Source organism: Canis aureus, chromosome 28 (genome assembly GCF_053574225.1).
Source record: "Canis aureus isolate CA01 chromosome 28, VMU_Caureus_v.1.0, whole genome shotgun sequence".
Taxonomy (NCBI): domain Eukaryota; kingdom Metazoa; phylum Chordata; class Mammalia; order Carnivora; family Canidae; genus Canis; species Canis aureus.
Genome location: NC_135638.1, coordinates 22,847,553 through 22,862,023, shown reverse-complemented (window position 1 = coordinate 22,862,023; position 14,471 = coordinate 22,847,553). Strand labels below are relative to the sequence as shown.

Below are 14,471 nucleotides of genomic sequence, written 5' to 3'. Positions count from 1 at the left end.
GAAGGCCTTTGATTAACACACCCACCCTGTCCCTCCCCCACATTGTGGAAGATACACCAGTTTCCCTGGCAGGACAGATTTATTGTGTTCTAAGAGTCACTCCTGGTCACCCAATGTGGAGTTCATTTGTCCATCACTTCCAGAGATTTTCAAAGCATCTATCTTTCTGTAGTGAACCCCTTTCTGCCAAAAACCCAGAGTGATTTCTCTGTCCTACACTGGGCCAAGATTAATATAGGAGATAGCTGGCTTTTAGTTTATGGCTCCCTCTGCTTTTAGTTTGGCTTTTAGTTTGGGGTCCCTCTGCCTAGCTCTCAACTTGCCTCTCTAAAGCAGAAGTCTATTGGGGCGCCTGGGTGGCACAGTCGATTAAGTGTACAACTTTTGGTTTTGGCTCAGGTCATGGGCTCAGGTGGTGAGCTCCGCATGGTGATCTCTGGATAATCAAAGTAAGCGCACATCAGGCTCCATGCTCAGTGAGGAGTCTGCTTGAGATTCTCTCTCCTTCTCCCTCTGCCCCTCCAGCTTATGCTCTTTTTCTCTCCCCCTCCCCCGCCCCCAAATAAATAATCTTAAAGCAGAGGTCTCTTTAGGACCTATATTAGGGATGACCTTGGACTACTGGTAAACTTCTCAAAGTCTAGATCCAGAGAGCAACGTGAAGAAAAAGCTAGAATTCCTCTCTCCTTCTTCCTTTCTCGATTTCCATTCCCTAAGTACATTTTTTCCCCTAGATGATTGGAAAGATCCATATTTCATGGTTGACATGAAGGAAGTGATCTTATTCCAGAGCGTAGAATAATTAACCCAAGAAAACATAAAACAACACACTCACTGCAATGACACACTGTCGAGGCTCCCCTCCAAAGCAGGTAGGATGGCAGCAGGTTCTTATTTCATTAAATTGACCTAAAAAACCAGGAGATCTGTTGTACAACATTCTACCTGTAGTCAATAATAATGTGTTGTGTGCTTAAAATTTTGTTGTGGATAAAAAAAAATTGTTGAGGGTAGAGGTATCACTGTAAAGTGTTCTTACCATAATAAAATTAAAGAAAAATAATGAAAGACCTGAAACACTGACAGTTATAAATCATCTGCAGTACAGTCCTGCTGGTAGCAAAAGGCAAGCTAGCTTCTGGAGCAGCATCCTTCCCCTCTCCCCCACCCCTCTTCAGAAGATCTGTGTCATCTGTAGCAAACGAACACTATTTCATCTTTGTGGTGAGTGCATGGGTGTCACTTACCCATATTTCATCACCAGAAGATGCCCTAATTCTAAGAGGCACCATTATTTTATGTGCCACTAATAAGGGAAAAAAATGCTTCCAATTAGACCATGACACATGCCTTAATGATGAAAGAGAGGAAAAAAGGGCTCTGTTGCCAAACTGCCTAAATTTAATTGTGGCTCTGTCATTTAGGGCAGTATGGCCTTGGACAATTTACCAAACCTCTCTGCCTCAGTTTTCGAGCTGGGGTTCATCGCAGTATATCACAGAGTTGCTGTAAGCAGTAAATGAGATAACATTGGCAAAATGCTTATTACAGGGCCAGGACCAAGGCTGGTGCTCATAAATGTTAGCCATTGCTACAGATCTGCATTGCTGGCTCTTGCATTCATCTTACATAGTTTTTGTCTCCGGTTGTCAGAGGGCAGGGGATCCAGAATCTTTTACTTCTTGCGGGCCATATACTTCTCTTTTTTTTTTTTTTTTAAGATTTTATTTATTTATTCATGAGAGACAGAGAGAGAGGCAGAGACAAAAGTAGAGGGAGAAGCAGGTTCCATGCAGGGAGCCTGATGTGGGACTCGATCCCGGGTCTCCAGGATCACACCCCAGGATGAAGGAGGCACTAAACTGCTGAGCCACCGGGGCTGCCCGGCCATATACTTCTCTAGGATTATTTCCTATCTGAGAAATTATGGTCGGGCTGATTAAACATTATATACCATTTTGGGTCCAGTATTTGGTTGTTTCTGTTTGTTTTGTTTCATTTTTCACCTTTCAACCATGGGAAATCCCTTCTGTATCAGTACCCCACCACTACTTAAATACTGATGAAAACTAAATAATAATTATGCCTTTAATTTGTCGTATTAGGACTGACTACATATTTTACACATATTATTTAATCTTCACTCCTCAGTATATATTATCAGTTTTGTTGATGGAAGAGAGCTGAGGCTCAAAGTGATCATCAACCTGCCCTAAATCATTTGGCATAGAAAGTGTGGAGATCCAAATCCAGATCAACCATGTTCCAAGACCTAGGCTCCTAGCAACCTAGCTGTATTTTCTCACAATTGTGCCTTATATAACTTTAAGGGAACCATCTATTGATTAAGATAAGCATGACTTTATAGTGAAATATTAAAGTGAGCTAAAGGATAAAACAGTCTAAACACAAACAATGCATGTCATCACTTTTGAATAAAAATATAAAACAAACTACCTATAGAGCTATGATCTCTGTAATGACTAGGATTCATGTTTTTATAAGGCTACCCAACTGTCCAGTCACAAGCTGTGGTTTCATTCCCAAATCATGACTCCTCCCAGCCTTCCCTGTATTCTCCTTTGACTAAGGAGCATCACAAGCATCACAGAACAAGTTTACCATAAAGTCCATCCCTCAGATCGCTGCTGCCCCTCCACCTCCACTACATTCTCTTGTAAGGCTGAGAAATAACTGGACAGTTGGGTGGGGTGAATAAATCCAGCCTCCTTCTCTCATAGCCAGTCTTGCAAGAGAGATGAAATCAAAACTGGCTTCCTGAGATCCCGAATCACAAACACTCATAGTAGAATTCTTTTAATAAAAACACAGAAATGTGAGCCACACCTGGGTGGCTTAGTGGTTGAGCATCTGTCTTTGCTCAGGGTGTGATCCCAGGGTTCCAAGATCGAGTTCCGCATCGGGCTCCCTGTGAGGAGCTTGCTTCTCCTTCTGCCTGTGTCTCTGCCTCTCTCTCTCTGTCTCCAGTGAATAAATAAATAAAATCTTAAATACACACACACACACACACAGAAATGTAGGGAATTGTGTGGGATGATCAAGAGCTCAGAGCTCAAACATCCCTTCCTTAATGGAAAGATGCTCTGAAAGCTTTTCACAGAGTTCATTCAAATCCCCTGCTCCCTTCTCTAGCTTTTTTTATTGTGAATGACATTTTTATCTGACTGCAAAAAAATTCCAGAAGTCCAGGTTGAAGTGTTATATTGTTTTTAATTGTTACCAGTATTGGCTTTGACATGTGTGTGCAGGAGCTTGTTTTTAGCCAACTTTTAGGCTCCATTCTCTTTGGCTGTGATACAAGGACAATTGCTCCATTTGTCTTATTGTAGCTAATGAATACAAAATTACCCAATATAAGTATCATGCACCACTTAGGCCACCAGAAAAGTGATTTTCAAGGATTTAGTCTTCCATTTGGGGGGCTACAAAACCTGCCATCAAGGAATGAGATTTAAATGATAAATGAGGGCTCCTGGGTGGCTCAGTCTGCCTTCAGCTCAAGTCATGATCTCAGGGTCCAGGGATTGAGACCCACATTGGGCTCCCTGCTCAGCGGGAAGTCTGCTTCTCCCTCTCCCTCTACCCCTCACCCTGCTCATGCTCACTCTAACACTCTCTCCCCTGCTCTCTTCTCTCTTAAATAAATAAATAAAATCTTTAAAAAAATAAAAATAAATGACAAAAGAATTGTCTTCTATCGCTTTGAGAAAATTAGAGCTGTTAGAGTCTTAGTTTGCCTAAACTGAGGAATGACCTGACAAATGCACCTGTAGATAGTGGGAATATAACATCTAAACATGCTGATCCTTCTTCCTTCTTCCAGTTGGCTTTGTTTGTGAAATTTCATACCAGAGGCAAAATGTGATTTTTATCAAGCAGAAAAGAATTATTGTGAGAGTTACCTCATTTTGGACTCAGGATGGATTTTAAACTCCAGGGAGGAACTGAAACATGCTCTAAGGAGATAAAAAAGGAGATTTACAGGTAAACGAAAATATGCATTTTCTCTCCATACTAAGTTCATCCTTCTTTAGTCTTCCCTTAAAAAAATAAAGTAATAAAATAAATAAAAATTGTTTAAAAAACCTTCAGGAAGAAAAGTCTGAAGTCCTAGAAACTATTTTTACTAGTCTTTAAAAATGTCCTTTTGGGACACCTGGGTGACTCAGCGATTGAGCATCAGCCTTTGGCTCAGGGTGTGATCCTGGAGTCCAGGATCAAGTCCCACATCAGGCCCCTTGCTGGGAGCCTGCTTCTCCCTCTGCCTATGTCTCTGCCTCTCTCTTTCTCTCTCTCTCTCATGAATAAATAAATAAAATCTTTAAAAATTGTCTTTTTATTAATATCTTTCACACACGTAACAAAGCAAAACAGAATAAGCAAAGTAATACACATGTGCATATTATCCATGCAGAGTCCATCCATCATGCTTGTCCATCTGCCTCTGCCCCTACCTTACCCCATCATGTTCTTGCTCTCTAAAATAAAGAAATAAAAATCTTAAAAAAAAAAATCCTGATTTCTGCTAAGTGCAAAGCACAGGAAGGAAACACTGTATGCATGATAAAGGATCTGAGTTGAACCCTGAAGGGTAAACAGAATATGCACATGTGTGGGTGGGACCACAGACTTCTGCGACAGAGCAGCACACCAGAGGGAGATTTAAAAAGGAACACTTTTAGGAAGGACATCTCAGGAAGAGGGCATTGTTGGGGAACTAAGATATGTGAAAGAGGAAGTAAGGAAGGAAAGCTGGTCACCTCCAGCTCAGACTTTTAGACTCTATTCCATACAAGGAAAGTCATTGAAGGTTTCTAAGCAAAGCAGTGACAAGACTAAGTAGAACTTTATGAAGATTAATTTCTCAGGAAGCAATGAGTGGGATTAGAGTAGGAAAGAGACTATAGGTAGAAAGACTATTCCCAAAAACAATTAGGATAGTACAGGCAAAACCATGACCTCTGATTCCTAGAAGTAAGGACTAGGAATTAGACCACTGTTGGTTTTATGACATGGAATTGATAACTTTAGAATGGAAGGATTTTAGGGATTGTGTAGACAAAAATTTATAAACCTATGGCCACATTGGGCTTATGATAAAGTATATATATATTTATATTCGCTGCCAAAACTATTTTAAACTTGAGAGATTTCTTTTTTTTTTTTAACTTTTGGCCTTTTTTTTTTTTTAGATTTTATTTATTTATTCATGATAGACACAGAGAGAGAGAGAGGCAGAGACATAGGCAGAGGGAGAAGCAGGCTCCATGCAGGGAGCCCGACTTGGAACTCGATCCCAGGTCTCCAGGATCATGCCCTGGACTGAAGGCGGCGCTAAACCGCAGAGCCACCCGGGCTGCCCCTGTTATCCACGTTTTGATGAGATTTTAAAAAAATGCAACACACCTGAGTAGTGAAGAACAGTCTAGATTTGCCCTCTGCTCCAGTCTCATTTGTGTGTCGCAACGATACCCTCCACTAACCTTCTGACAGGGCACAACATACTCAGTAGGTGCTTTTCTCCTCTGCTCTCCATAATTTAGATGTGTGTTTTTTTTTTAATTTAGACATGTTTTTAGAATCAAAACTGCTCCATAAGCCAACAAGTACACTACAGTTCTTAAATATCTATCTAAATGCTATTTTGGGCTGAATTGTGCTCCCTTCAAAATTTATATGTCAAAGTCCTAACTCCCAGGACCTCAGAATGTGACTGTATTTGGTAATAGAATCTATAAGGAGGTAATTAGGTTGAAATGAGGTCTTTATGGTGGGCTCTAATGCAATATGACTGGTGTCCTTATAAGAAGAGGAAATTTGGACACAGACAAGTACTGAGGGAAAAACCATGGAGAACATGGATGGCCACCTACAAGCCAAGGGGAGACACCTCAGAAGAAATCAGCTCACTGACAGACAACCTTGATCTCTGACTTCCAGCCTCCAGAACTATGAGAAAATAAATTCCTGTTGTTTAAGTCACATGGTCTGTACTACTTTGTATGGCAGCCCTAGAAAATTAATACAGGTATTGATTTTTTTAAGTTGAACAGTTTACAATTATAATAGCTAATATTTTAAAGGTTATTCTTTTTTTTTTTTTAATTTTATTTATTTATGATACTCACAGGGAGAGAAAGAGAGGCAGAGACACAGGCAGAGGGAGAAGCAGGCTCCATGCACCGGGAGCCTGATGTGGGGTTCGATCCCGGGTCTCCATGATCGCGCCCTGGGCCAAAGGCAGGCACCAAACCGCTGCGCCACCCAGGGATCCCTTAAAGGTTATTCTTAAAGAAGTTTTAGGATTTTAAACATTTCTGACAATAAGGAAAAGTAGTTAAACACTTTTGTGATTCATTTCTTAGAATAAATTAGAAAAAAAACCTCACAGCACCTGTCAAACAGAGGATATGGTCTCATCAAGCATTTTTTTAATTAATTTATTTATTTGAGAGAGAGAACACAGAGGGAGAGAGAAAGGGAGAAGCAGACTTCCCGCTGAGCAGAAAGTCCACATAAGGCTCAATCCCAGGACCCGGAGATCATGACCTGAGCCAAAGCCAGACACTGTTAAGTGTCAACCACCGTGCCAACCAGATGCCCCTAGCATGCATTTTAATGTGTGAAAAATGTTACAATGATTGGTGGGGGGGAAAATACTGCCATTTAGGACATATTAAAAAATAAAAGCAATTTATATCAAAGTAATGTAATCCATAAGTAAATTTTAAAAGAAAGTCAAATGGATGTGGCCAATTGAAAAAGAAATGGCATATAGTATACCCATGTTTAAAATAGAAATGCTGGGCAGCCCGGGTGGCTCAGCGGTTTAGCGCCGCCTTCGGCCCAGGGTGCGATCCTGAAGACTGAGGATCCAATTCCGTATCGGGCTCCCTGCATGGAGCCTGCTTCTCCCTCTGCCTGTGTCTCTGACTCTCTCCCTCTCTCTCTCTCTCTCTCCCATTAATAAATAAATAAAATCTTTTAAAATAAATAAATAAAATAAAATAGAAATGCTTATCACAAATCTTAGAATTTCCCTAGGACTTGAAAGTATATAAGAAAACACAGATCTGGAAAAAAGCAATAAACCTCTAATAATCAAGTGGTAATATTATCAATGTACCCAAGTTCTCCCCACTTCAGGCTTCTCAAACTGGAGCCATGTGTCCCCAAGAGCACTGAGCTGCCTGCCAGTAATAAAGCAAAATGATAAACATGTGCATCTCCCTAGAAACTCACCTTTATTAAACTTTGAAAGTAATATGAAAAAACAGAGATACATTATGGTGTAGAAAGAAGAACTCATATATTATTTAAATAAAAGAGAACCTTTTTAATAAATGTGATGCTTGCTTAAGGTTACTTAGGGCTACTGGCATCCTAGACTCCCTGGGGTATGTGGCCACCTCCCTTCAGCCAGGCCACTTTTGTTGAAAAGTTTAAGAAGTGCCTTTATCTGATGCCAGGTTTATCTTCAGGAGGTGTGCCTTTGATTTAGAGGGCTCCAGAAAACAACAACAACAACAACAAAAAAAAAAAACCCTTCAGTCATAGAGTTTGAAATTCTCTTAATTTTGTCTACACAGCTCTTGTTTCAAACAAAATGTGCCAGAGGAATTTTACTATTAAGCATTCACACTTTAAAATGAATTACATCATTCTTATATTTTCTCAATACCTGAAACTAACTAACTCTAAATTGGAGGTAGAGACGAAGACATCTAACAGTCAAGGTTCCCATGGAAAAAAGTTGCCAACTCTGTTGTCTGGCTTGATGGGACTATTTACCAAAATTTGGCAAAGTATGGGAAACCATGAGGGATACACAGTACCATTGAGGAAGTAACAGTGGGATACTACACTATTCCCACACCAGGCCTGAAGGAGTAGGGGACAGAGCATGGAGGTTCCTCAAAAAATTAAAATTGAAGTTACCATATGATCTAGTAATTCCACTACTGGGTATTTACCCAAAGAAAATGAAAACACTAATTCAAAGAGATATATGTACCACTATGTTTATTGCAGTATTATTTACAATAGCCAAGATATAGAAGCATCCCAAGTATCCATCAACAGATGAATGGATAAAGATGAGGTATATATGTATGTATGTGTGTGTGTATACATATATACACATATCTGTTTTTTGTGACCAAATAATGTTCCAACATATATATATACACACATATATATGCACACACATAAAAAATAATGAAATTGTGCCATTTGCAACAACACAGATGTATCTAAAGGATATAATGCTAAGTGAAAGAAGTCAGTAAGAGGGACACCTGGGGGGCTCAATTGGTAAAGCCTCTGACTCTTGATTTTGGCTCAGGTCATGATCTCAGGGCCATGAGATCAAGCCCCACATCGGGCTCTATGCTCAGGGCAGTCTGTTTGGGTTTCTTTCTCTCCCTCTCCCTTTGCCCCTCCTCCTGCTTGCACTAAATAAATAAATAAATAAATAAATAAATAAATAAATAAATAAATAAATTAGTAAGATCCTTAAAAAAGAAAGAGAGAGGGGCACCTGGGTGGCTCAGTGGTTGAGCATCTGCCTTTGGCTCAGGGCATGATCCCATGTCCTGGGATCAAGTCCCTCATCAGGCTCTCCACAGGGAGCTTGCTTCTCCTCTATGTCTCTGCCTCTCTCTGTGTGTCTCTCATGAATAAATAAATAAAATCTTGGGATCCCTGGGTGGCGCAGCGGTTTAGCGCCTGCCTTTGGCCCAGGGCGCTATCCTGGAGACCCGGGATCGAATCCCACGTCGGGCTCCCGGTGCATGGAGCCTGCTTCTCCCTCTGCCTATGTCTCTGCCTCTCTCTCTCTCTCTCTCTCTGTGACTATCATAAATAAATAAAAATTTTAAATAAATAAATAAATAAAATCTTTTAAAAAAAGAAAGAAGGAAGAAAGAAACCAAGAAAGAAGTCAGAGAAAGACAAAGGCACTCACATATGGAATTTAAGAAACAGAACAAAGAGAAAAAAGACTCTTAAATACAGAGGACAAGCTGGAGGTTGCTAGAGGGAAGGTGGCTTGGGGGATGAGTGGAACAGATAAAAGGAATTAAGAGTATACTTATCTGGGACGCCTGGGTGGCTCAGCGGTTTGGAGCCTGCCTTCGGCCCAGGGCATGATCCTGGGGTCCTGGGATCGAGTCCCACATCGGGCTCCCTGCATGGAGCCTGCTTCTCCCTCTGCCTGTGTCTCTGCCTCTCTCTCTCTCTCTCTCTCTGTGTGTGTGTGTGTCTGTCTCATGAATAAATAAATTAAAAATCTTTAAAAAAAAAGAGTACACTTATCTAAAGAAGATATATATACAATACAATCTAAAGATATATATATATATATATACAATGGAATATTACTCAGCCATCAGAAGAAATGAATACCCACCATTCACTTCTACGTGAATGGAACTAGAGGGTATTATGCTGAGTAAAGTAAGTCAATCGGAGGACAATCAGCATATGGTTTCGCTCATACGTGGAATATAAGAAATAGTGAAAGGGATTATAAAGGAAAGGAGGGGAACTGAGTAGGAAAAATTAGAGAGAGAGATAAACCATTATAGGCTCCTAACTCTGGAAAACAAACAAAGGATTGTGGAAGGGAGATGGGTAGAGGGATGGGGTAAATGGGGGACAGGAAATGAGGAGAGCACTTGATGGGATGAGCACTGGGTGTTATACTATATATTAGAAAATTGAATTTAAATTTAAAAAAAAAACTTTTTAAAGAAAGTTAGAGGGCAGCCCTGGTGGCTCAGCGGTTTAGCGCCGCCTTCGGTCCAGAGCGTGATCATGGAGATGGAATCCCACGTCGGGCTCCCGGCATGGAGCCTGCTTCTCCCTCTGCCTGTGTCTCTGCCTCTCTCTCTCATGAGTGAATAAATAAAATCTTTTTAAAAAACAAAATAGGGGATCCCTGGGTGGCGCAGCGGTTTGGCGCCTGCCTTTGGCCCGGGGCGTGATCCTGGAGACCTGGGATCGAATCCCACGTCGGGCTCCCGGTGCATGGAGCCTGCTTCTCCCTCTGCCTATGTCTCTGCCTCTCTCTCTCTCTCTCTCTGTGACTATCATAAATAAATAAATTTTTTAAAAAAAGAAAAAAAACAAAAAAATAAAAAATAAAATAAAATAAAGTTAGAAAAAAAGAGTACACTTATCATGATGAGTACTAAGGTATGGAATTGTTGAATCATTACATTTTCTATATACAATACAGATACACACACATATATATATATGAAACTATTAGTTATACTTCAATTTTTTAAAAAAGATATATATATATATATATATATATATATATATATATATATATATTTAAACACACAACACACACACAGGGGGAATAAATATAAACCGGGGGAATAAATTCAGTCTCATGTCCTCCCTCTCCTGCCAGACTCTGATCTCCTGCTGGTTGAAATCCATTGGAAGTCAAGAGCCAGGGGGCTCACAGAGCAGAGGGAAAGGGAGAAGCAGACTTCCCGTTGAGCAGGGAGCCAGATGTGGGACTCGATCCGAGGACCCTGAGATCATGACCTGAACCAAAAACAGACATTAACCATCTGAGCCACTCAGGTGCCCCCGGGTTCTGTTTCAAAAACTTAAAGCTTTGGGATGCCTGGGTGGCTCAATCAGTTAAGCATCCAACTTGGTTTCGGCTCAGGTCATGATCTCAGGGATGTGAGGTCGTGCCCTGAATCGGGCTCTGTGCTCAGCAGGGAGTCTGCTTGAGATTCTCTCTCTCCCTCTTCTGCTCCTCCCTCACCCCTCTCTCTCTCTAAAAATAAAGAAATCTTTTTTAAAAACTTAAAGTTTTCATATTAAAGACAGATTTAGAAAATATGGATGGTAGGTTTCTGTGAAAAGTACAGAAGAATGCTACAGAGGCCAGAGGTGAATAAAATGGAAACTGACAGCATGAAGAGCAACAGTCCCCTGTGGTGAACAGTCTCCTGGCTGCTGTGATTGCTCCAAGCTCAGGCAGGAGAACAGTAGGGCAACCAGAATCCTGCCCTGGGCTTGTAGAAACCGAGGCTGAGGAGAAGACCACTTTCCTTTAGCATCACCAAGATGGAATGTTGAGAGTCTGGCACTGCCTGAAGCCATGTCCCATGCCACATGGAAAATCCCAACCTGCAATGGTAGAGAATGAGGCCACGCACAGTACAGAGTGATGGAGAGAGAGAAAAAAATCCCAACTGAGGTTAATGCAGTCTGTCCTTCCCTATTTTGTGAGGCAACAAATTGCCCCCTTTACTAGACTGCTTTGAATTGGGTTCCTGCTACTTGGCACCCAAAAAAATCCTAATATATTTCCTATGTTAGGGTTGCATTGTGTGCCCCTCCCCCCCAAAAAAGATATACTGAAATCCTAGTACCCGCTATCTCTGAATATGATCTTATTCCAAATAAGGTATTTACAGAGGGAAAGGATCTAGGGTCTAGGGTCTTTACAGAGGTAATCAAGTTACAATGAGGTCATTAAGGTGGGCCACAACCCAGTAAGATTGGTGTCCTTATAGGAAGTGGAAATTTGGAGACAGATACATACAGAGAAAACACCTTGTGAGAAATGGGCTGCCACAAGCCAAGAACCACCAGAAGCAAGGAGAGAGGCCTGAAGAGACTTCCCTCACAGCTCTCAGGAGGAACCCACATGGCCGACACCTGAATTCAGACTTCTAGACAATAATATATTTGTGCTGCTTAAGCCACTTAATTTAAGGTACTTTGTTCACAGCAGCCCCAGCAAAACTAATACTCTCCATAACTGGGATGTGGCAAAAGCTTTGTACATAGAAGTACACAAGATGATTTCCAAATTTTTAGCTCAGAGATGTGATCACTTCAGATATGCGTAATCAGCCCACAAGAACCAAAAGTTGAATCTCTTTCACTGCGAATGGCATCTGTAAGAGCTGTTGGTTCAGGCACTGCCTCATAGCTCTCCACAAGAGCCTACACCTATCCGGTCCGTCGGTCATGCAGCACTTACTGAAGGTTTGTTATTTATATTCATTATCTGAGAGACAGAGAGAAAGCGTGAGACAGAGAGAGCATGAGCAGTTGGGGGGGGGCAGAGGGAGAAGCGGCTCCCCACTGGGCAGGGAGCCCGATGTGGGGCTCCATCCCAGGACCCCTGGGATCATGACCTGACCCAAAGGCAGACGCCCAACCAATTGAACTACTCAGGCACCCTACCAAATTTGTTTTTCTCTTTAAAAAAAAAAAAAAAAAAAAAAAGATTTTATTTATTCATGCATGAGAGACACACAGAGAGAGAGAGGCAGAGACACAGGCAGAGGGAGAAGCAGGCTCCATGCAGGGAGCCTGACGTGGGACTCGATCCTGGGACTCCAGGATCACGCCCTGGGCCGAAGGCAGACGCTAAACCACTGAGCCACCCACGGATCCCCAAATTTGTTTTTTCAAATGAGTTTTCTTATTTTCAAGTTGCTGACCTGGGAAACTCCATACTTATTTCAATGATGCATTTATTACTCATTTGGAATTTGTATTAATCGGACAACCCAATCCACTGTTGCTAGTTTAAGTAGTAAAGATTTTATTAGAGAGTATTAGCCACCTTACAGAATCTCCAGGAGAGTCAAGGAAGCAGACCTGGGCATCATACAGCCAGAAACAATATCTGGAACAATATCTGGACGTCTGCAGGAATGTCCTGGCCAGAATTCCAGTGCTGTCACCTCAAATTACTTCACATCTCTGACTTTACGGATCAGAACTTTAAACCTCTGCCAGAATAGCCCCAGAAGAACCAAATGCCTCCACTTCTATCCCTTGCAAGGAGATCTCCCTGCCCTGCCTGGCCACTGCCCCCAATGGCTCTCACTTCCTTCCACAGGCCTTGTTCAATGTTCCTGTTTAGCAAAACCAACCACATGTGAGCCCCCAAATGCAAAAGTGCCCAGAAATGTATCTCATAGCTTCCTAGCCCTTTCCATGTGGGAGAGCATACAAGAAGAGTGAACCAACCCACTGTATCTGCCACAAAATTGCCTTCAGAACTAGTTTGTCAATCATAGGAGAGAACTATATATCATATATATAATCTTATTATATATAATCTTACAGTCACACACAGCTTTGATACACACACAAACACTTTAGTGGGTTTGATTGGATACTTTATTTTCATTATTGGCTCTCAAAATCTTTTTCATCTCCAAAGAATATAATCCAATGCCTGATAGGATATGTCCACCATTGTTGGTATTCGAAAGATCGTGCCATAAGAACTAAACTTCTTTCTAAAAGATTCCAAAAAGTTTGGGCAATAGTGGCAATATTGGAAGGCATGTTTAGCATCCCAAAGTTCCTACTTTGCAAGGGATGGCACTCATCAGGAGACATTCTGAAATTTTGCTTTTTAATCAACCCTAGTTAGTGATAAACCTTCTTCATTTGAGTTACTCTTTGGCTTCCTCCAAGAATACCTGATGGCAAGCAACGCCCATCACCATTCGACTTCCTGCCAGGATTCTTACAGCTGTCAACCTTTTAAAAGAAGCCTCTGAAAAATAAATAAATAAATAAAAGAAGCCTCTGTTTAATTGGCTTTCCAAGCAACAGCTCTGCAAGGACTCAATACTTAGAAGCTCTCTCATAAAACAAGCATACTTCAAAAAGTCGTGTTGCTGGTTTCTCCTCTGGTTGAATCGGCCTATTTTTAAGATTCTAATGACCTAAAATCATGTTAATTTATATATTCCACTGTATATTCTTAGACAGTATTTAGTTTGTGCACTTTTGCTCTGCCAGTACAAAATTCTGGGCCAGATTCAAAACCTTACTCACCTGCATGACTCCTAATGATATCCCAGAGGATGTCTACAACCTGTGTTCACATGTTCATAGATTTTTATAAAATTTGCAAAGGTAGGATTTTTTCACTCTAATCCATAAAAACCCTGGTCTCTTTCCAATCTTCATCTGTTGGCATTGGCATTTGTGGGATCCAACTAAGGGGACATAGGACTGGGGAATAATTTATTTTGCAGTTTTCTGATTCACAGTTGCATCCATGCACACTTACATTGAGTCTAGTGCACCCAGAAGAAGAATGGCATCCAGAAATACACATAAAGCACATTGTACCCACTCACTCAAAATTAGGACCCAAAGGTTATACTGGCAGAGGTCAAACTGTGATATTATGCTCACCAGCTTACAGGGAGTGGGCAAGAAATAAGGTGTGAAATATTCTATATTTGTTGGGGTTCTCCAGAAAAAAAATACAAGAGATTAGCTAGATAGTATGGAGACACAGAGAAAGAGAGATTTATCATAGGAATTGGCCCATGCAACTATGTGGAACTGAGTTCCACAATCATCAAGCTAGAGACCCAAGAGAGCCAATGTGGATAAGTTCCAGTCTGAAAGCCAGCAGGCTCAATGCCCAA

At 41.2% G+C, this 14,471-nt stretch overlaps 1 protein-coding gene across 1 annotated transcript in view; it reads right to left on the bottom strand.

The window, feature by feature from the left end:
- Nucleotides 1-833: 833 nt before the first annotated feature.
- The window catches only part of PRDM14 (PR/SET domain 14), a 183,347-nt gene continuing 169,709 nt past the window's right edge, over nucleotides 834-14,471 (bottom strand). Inside the window, exons 9-10 of the transcript XR_013367184.1 lie at nucleotides 3,924-3,977; nucleotides 834-909 (exon numbers count right to left, since the gene is read on the bottom strand). The gene's annotated coding sequence lies outside the window, so the exon portion shown is untranslated. The remainder of the gene's footprint in view (nucleotides 910-3,923; nucleotides 3,978-14,471) is intronic.